Consider the following 6,950-nt stretch of genomic DNA (forward strand, 5'->3'; position numbering starts at 1 on the left):
ACATACAGTCATTGAGGAGAGGAAACCTGGCTCTGATACCAAGAGCACTACTGTGACTGTCAAGGAGGATGTACCATTGAGCGGGCTGAATATGCAACTCAAGAGGGTACAAGATGATGCTTGCAAGACAGTTGACAAGGGTCAGCGGTGGAGTTTGTTTCAGACTCAGTGCTTTATCAAGGGCAAGGCTTGCAAGTTGATGATTGATGGTGGTAGCTGTACTAATGGCATTAGCAGGCGATGGTGGCAGCATTGGGGTTGTCTACATGGCGTCTTCCTGAACCTAAGCGTCTTGAGTGGTTGAATAGCTGTGGTATGCTGAAGATTACTCATAAGGTGCGTGTGCCATTTACAGTTGATGATTATGTTGATGAGATAGATTGCGATGTGTTGCCATTGGAGGTGTGTGGATTTCTATTTGGGAGTCCTTGGCAGTATGATCGCAATGTGACACATGCTGGGCGAGCAAATACGTATTCTTTTATGCATGGTGGCAAACAACGAACTTTGAAGCCTATGGGTGATGATCATATCAAGTCTGATGTGGAGTTAGTGGTGCGTAAGGAGAAGTTGCACAAGCCTAAAGTGCAGCAAGAAGTGCATGATGTTCCGAGCATCGATGTTGGTGATGTTTCAGCTATGCCTGTAGATGACAAGCCAGTTCTTGTTGGTGACAAGCCGGATGAAGCTACACTTGTTGTTGATGTGGATGTTGCAGCATGTGCTACAGTTCCAGCTTGTGTTGATGCCGGTATACAGACTGATGATGTTTGTGCTGATGATGTTCCAGTACATGTGGCGCAGATGCGCGTGGGAGGAGTGGGAGGCGAGCGCGTCAGTGGAGACAGTGGGCAGCGGCACTACCGTGCTAGGAGTACTGCAGTCCAGTTTTCCGCGACACCGTGGATGCATCGAGGCAAGGATGGCGTGTGAGACATTTATGTGGCCCAGGCATTACACATCTTATGCAGGGTCATGTTCAGCGACATAGGCGTCCATCAAAACCTTGCAAGAAGAAGGAATTGGTGCCGAAATCCAAGCTCATGTGGAGAAGAAAGGAGGCGCCAAGTGTTGTATCAAGTCGAGAAGGCCGCGAGGGAGGATGTGGTGTGGAAGGCAAGCAAGACTTGAAGACGGGGAGGACTTGTCATGTTCATATCACGTCACCTTTTCCAGAAGTCCATCACGCGTTGGGGACAACGCTTCTTGAAGGGGGGGGGGAGGATGATACGGGCATGGAGGCCTATGTGGAGCCCAGATTCAGGACCCCACCAGCTCATTTATCCTAATTTATGTAATGGTCATATGTGGGCCAATTAGAGTTTTTAATAAATTGAGTCAGTTTGGTTTGGGCTTGTCCAAACCAAGGTAGAGAGGCCCACTAAGGGCTGGCCGGCCACCCCACCCCTCATATAAGTGGAGGTGCGGCTAGGGTTAAAAAAAACAAGTTTAGTCTAAAGATTAGGGTTTTCCCCATTGCGTGTGTTCACGTGTATCATCCCTCCGGGGGTACGGCGCTGCCGTTTATCTATATTATCCGCTGCGAAGGTTCTTGTGTTCATTAAGGATTATCTAGCTCAGGTTTGAGGCGTATCGATTCATCGATCCGTTGCTTGCTGGATTCGTTCCCTCTTCTCCAGGCTGCGTTCATCGCGTTGTTGGGAGGATTTACTACCCTAGGTTCTCGCTGTGAAAGATCGGGCATCAACCAAGGAGGATCCACTGGGTTCCCCCTGATCAATCGCATTTCTAACATGTTGTATTAAGTTTTTGACGAGTCCTGTACTCAGCTTGTTATACTTTTGCTGCAGACAAAGTTGCTCCAGCAGATCATGATTTCTAGGCTAATATCGACGAGTAGCTTGGGCTTCCCAGGCAACAACTTGAAATCTATCGACTAAGAACGTCACCGTTATGCTCCAAACCTCGTAGGCCAGTTGATAAACTTTCTATGTCTAATAGCATAAGTTTCTTTCATTGATTGATATAATGTTAGGTCAGTGGCCTCCTCTAGTAATACATTGGTTCTTTTTTTTCTTAAGATTTTGTATTACTTTTTTGAATCATAGAGTCGCTGTTGTGTTACCGATTCTTTCATGGTAGGCTCTCGAGCTTTAGGTTAATCTAATGTCTGACTTATATAGCCCTAAACTAGGGATACCACACATGCTTTCAACTCTTTCCAAAATCAAAGCCGTCCAAGACCAATCCGACTGAACTTCTTACACTTTACTCTTAGCCCCAACCCCTGCCCCCTCCACCTAAACCTCCTAATCCACATCCAAATCGTGGTCTGGAAGAGAAAGTTTTATGTGAGACAACCACCTAGCTTTGAATATTAAAACATACTAGCTCACTTGTCTTAATTGCAACAGGTTCACAAGGCGTAGTACTCCCGTTTAAGATTTTGGTTTTATACCTTCCAAATATGGTGTATCATGTTCATTTATAACAAGTCTCACAGATGGCATGATTATTGCAAGCTTTTACAAGAGGCCACTATAACTTCATTGAAGGATTTGATTCTGACTTTGCTCTTAAGGATACAGAAGCATCATTTCTGTTTTCGCTCCGAGACTCTGGGAGTGCATTCAAGCCATTTTTAGGAAAGCTAACTATATAAATCTTGAACCTACACATTTTGGTCTGTGTACAAGCTGCAGGGGTGCTTTGGATCCTTTTGTCTGCCGACTTTGTTTTTCCTTCTATTTGTAGAGTGGAATTTTGTAATTCTGAAAATGGAAAGAACAGACTGAACAGTTGTCCGCATCGCCACTTCATGATGACTGTCGGGACTACTAAAACACATCAGAGGCCGGCGAATGTTCGTGGAAGAAGGAAAACATACGAGTGCGATGGGGTCGGCTAGCTTTACAGATTGCTTGTCTTGGCATTTTTCCAGATCAGGAGGAGCCAGCACGTTCCGGGGGTTGATGTGGCATTTGCCGGTAGAGTTGAACATCTGATTGACTGATCATGGAAGCTACAGATGCAGCAGCAGTGTATTCCTGAATTACACTTACCTCTGATGCCCACACAGTACAGTCTCCCATGTTATGTGAAATGCACGGTCCCTGGTAAGTCACTTCGACCACACCTATGAAAAGTTTGTCTCCCCCCAATGTTGCCTGCTGCCCAGTTCAGTTAATCCATGTTGTGCCACCGACGTCTATAGCAGGGCACCCAAAAGACCCTGAGGAAAGTGACGGTAATTCTTTCCTGAACACACCAACCACATATCTGAAACCTATTGTAAAACCACATGAATAAATCCCGTCACATCGAGCGGTCGATTAGGTTCACGTGCGATCGAGCATTCTGGCGACCGGTTCGTTGCGCTACTGCTGTGATCCTCTCGGTAGGTTGGAGAGAGCAATGTGTAGCTAGCAGCTGGAAAAGGTAGAATAAAGCCTGACGATTGCGACGGAGCAAGAGGGAGCAAAAAAGATCGCTTGGATGAGCTAGGTAACGGGCGCCCTCTTCTCTAGGGCGGATGGACCGGGTCCTCCTCTCTGATCTGCTTGGCTTGTCAATCAAGGGATTAATGGCGGCCGGGTCCGGGGCTTGTCGGGGCGAGCAACCACATCACTGTGGATCGCCATCACAGCACCACACCCTTGTTCTCTGGCCACTATTTCGCATTCAATCGCCTCACTGTGTGCATTCACTGCTTATACCTTGAACCCGCTCTGTCTTCCTCGCCGGATTCTCTACGCCCGGCCGGCGATCATCGTCCACCTCAATCGACCTCCTACACAGCAAGTGCCCGCAACTCACCGACGGTTCTGCATTTCTAGAAGACGGACAGAGAAAGCTAAGCCTCGGAAAAATAGCTAGTGACTTTCTCATGAAATAAAAGCTGTATTTTAGGCCATTTGGTGATGTGCCACCGCATTAATTAAGAAAAGAAAGGTTTGTTGTATCTCAATTAGCATGCAACCGCATGTAATGCCACCCAGGTATTTAGATGTAATATCATGTTATCAAATGAGTATCTATGTTACCATAACATCACATCCTATAATACAAGATGAATTTACAACCTAGTAAATAAGACATTGCATTATACCACATGCATAGAGTAGTAACACATGCATGATAGTACTCAATGTCATTGTTCACTATGCTTTTGTTGAGATACAATCTTAGTCATAGGAAAGAAAAAATATTTCTGGTCTCCAATCACATACTCCCGCGTTCCAGAATGAAAAGTAGTATTAAATTTACATACAATTTTAAGAAAACAATGCATTGTAGAGGGGGAATCCAATTTGGCTCACGGGTCCATATGAACTCATTATGTGAAAATACATTTTAAAATGTCAAAAGATTCTGAAATAAATTTCCACATGTATATCTAGAAATTCTATATTTGTACATAAAAATTTATGTCCCATGTGTAAAAAAGATAAATTTTTGACACGTAACAATTTTTTGACTTTCTTACACAGGTCACGTAAAATGTTCTTTCTGGCCAAATAAATTGTGCAGAAACATATATACGGAAATTTTATTTTGATTTTTTTACTTTTTATAATAGGCTTATATGCAGCTATGAGCCACAACACCACCGCGTAGTAGAAGTTGTATATAAGGCCTTTCACAATGGGGTATTTTTAGCACATTTTCATAGGTATAATTAAAACATAAAAAAACGAATACTCCAATGCAAAGTGTTGTTTTTAGGAAGATTGTATTTAATGATTTTAAGCTAATGCATGTGTGTGATTGGACTAGCCAACTCTTTTGCTTATGACTCCATGCAAAGGTTGTATCATAGCTAAGATACAACAATTATCTCTCTTTTCCTTAAATCATACTCCTAGAGGGAGTATGTCACATCAGTAAAATACCTAGAGTGCAGCATCAAGATACAGCTATTGTGGAAGGCCTAACTACCTAAAATAACACGCCAAAATACAACGGTAAGCCTAACTCCGGCGTTTCAGAATGAAAAGTCGCCGCACCATGAATGAATGCTCAATTCATCACCAGGTCCATGGAGCGTCGTAGGGTAGGGTATGGTCTCAGCGTCAGGCTCAATTACCCCTTAAATCCCCACCGCGGCTGGCTAGGTACAGTGATCGCGCCAACTGCCCTAATTAATTGGAACAGTACGGAGGTCGATGGATCGCTAGCCGCTTGTGCTGGGCCACACCGACGTAGTACTGCATGCGCACGATGGATTTCAATGCTCGTCACCCAAATTCCATCTGCCCATGCCTACTTGGCAATAATCTCGACAATGCCGATCATCTGTTGCTTGATTAATCAACAGGGTTCTAGTTATGGCCATGCCTAGATCGAGTAGTACTAGTACTCATGCCGTATACATATATATAGATCCACACATCCACTCGAACTCTCTCAAAATGCAAGTATTACATAGGGGAAGCTCGTAGATAACCATGTTTGTTTGAAATATATATACTGTAATTGCCTAGCCTCTTAAATTGGATCACTCTCTGTTGCCTTGAACTGGCTAGAGCAGCTCACAATGCTTGGACGTGCGGCGGCGTTCAAATATGTTACCTTCATTTTAACTATAAGCTTTTTAGAAGCTAGTTTAGTTCTTTAAAAAGATTTATATTTTGAAACGTAGGTAGTAGTACTTGCATAGTCAGTGGCAGAGCTTGAGGCTCAAATAGGGAAGGGCTAAGCGGTTGGCTAGGTCTTAATTAAATTAGGCTCTAATTAAATCAAAGCTTAGCTAGAATTTTCTTCTCGCATCCTTCTACTCCCTCCGTCTCAGATTAACAGGCGCGCACGTAGTTTAAGAAATTGCTTTGACCATTATTTTAGTCAATAAAATATGAAATATATTTCACAAAAATTATATCATTAGAAAGCTTTTTTGCATACGAATCTAACAATATATATTTTGTAGACATAAAAGTTGTATTTTGTTGACTAAATCAATGGTTAAAGTTTGTCTTGAACTGCGTGCGTGCCTGTTAAACCGAAACGGAGGTAGTAGTAACCAGGTATGTGCCCACCAATAGGGGAAGCTCCATTAGTGTGTCAGTATTTTTCATCAGAGCATGCAAGACTACAAAGTTAAATGTAGTACTACATCCGTCCTAAGAAATAAGACCCACGTGTATTTCAAGACAAACTGAGGACGTGGACATAGCCCAGTGGTTGGGGTCGTAATGGCGCACCCCAACGACCAGAGTTTAAATTCTGCCAGGAACAAATTTTTGGAATTCTCACGCCGAGGTCCCCCTTCTACTATACTCCATTTAGTGTCTAGTTTCTCCTAGCACTAATTTTTTTTTTTGTGTATTTCAAGACGAACTTTGACCATAAAAATTGAGTAACAAAATCTGGATTATATTATATGTACTTAGTATCGTTGGATTCGTATTGAAAAGCACTTTCTAATAATGGTAATTTCGTACAAACAATCTTTATATATTTGAATTATTTTTTGGTCAAACAAAAATACGTAAAACAAGCACGCCTTATTCCTTGAATCGAAGAGAGTACTATACTAGGATACTAGCTTACACTTCACAGCAGACATGCAAAATGTTTGAAGCACACAATTAATACTACGTGCTGCCTCCAATTCATAGTAAGTGATCTGGTTTAATTAAAATGTGAGTAAAAATAAACTAAAATCACGGCACTACAATTTTTAATTATTTTTGAACAAATCTGAAAAATATCTGATCGGCTAGTACGGTGCTGCTCCAAGCAATGCCAATGAACATCGTATCCATGGCTGTACATACATGTAATTAAGTTCAGGTTAGCATGCAAGAACCACAATTAATTAATATCCCCCTAATAATCATTATCCATCAATGCGTGTAGAATTATTGAAGACAAAATTGTGGTACCGTGTGGATCCATCAATTAAGCTGTATACCCTATTTTGCTAGCGCTGGCATCGATCTACAATCGCACGGGCCATCTAACTAACTCAAACAGTGTTTTGCTGGTAA

Source organism: Lolium rigidum, chromosome 5, assembly GCF_022539505.1.
Source record: "Lolium rigidum isolate FL_2022 chromosome 5, APGP_CSIRO_Lrig_0.1, whole genome shotgun sequence".
Lineage (NCBI taxonomy): Eukaryota > Viridiplantae > Streptophyta > Magnoliopsida > Poales > Poaceae > Lolium > Lolium rigidum.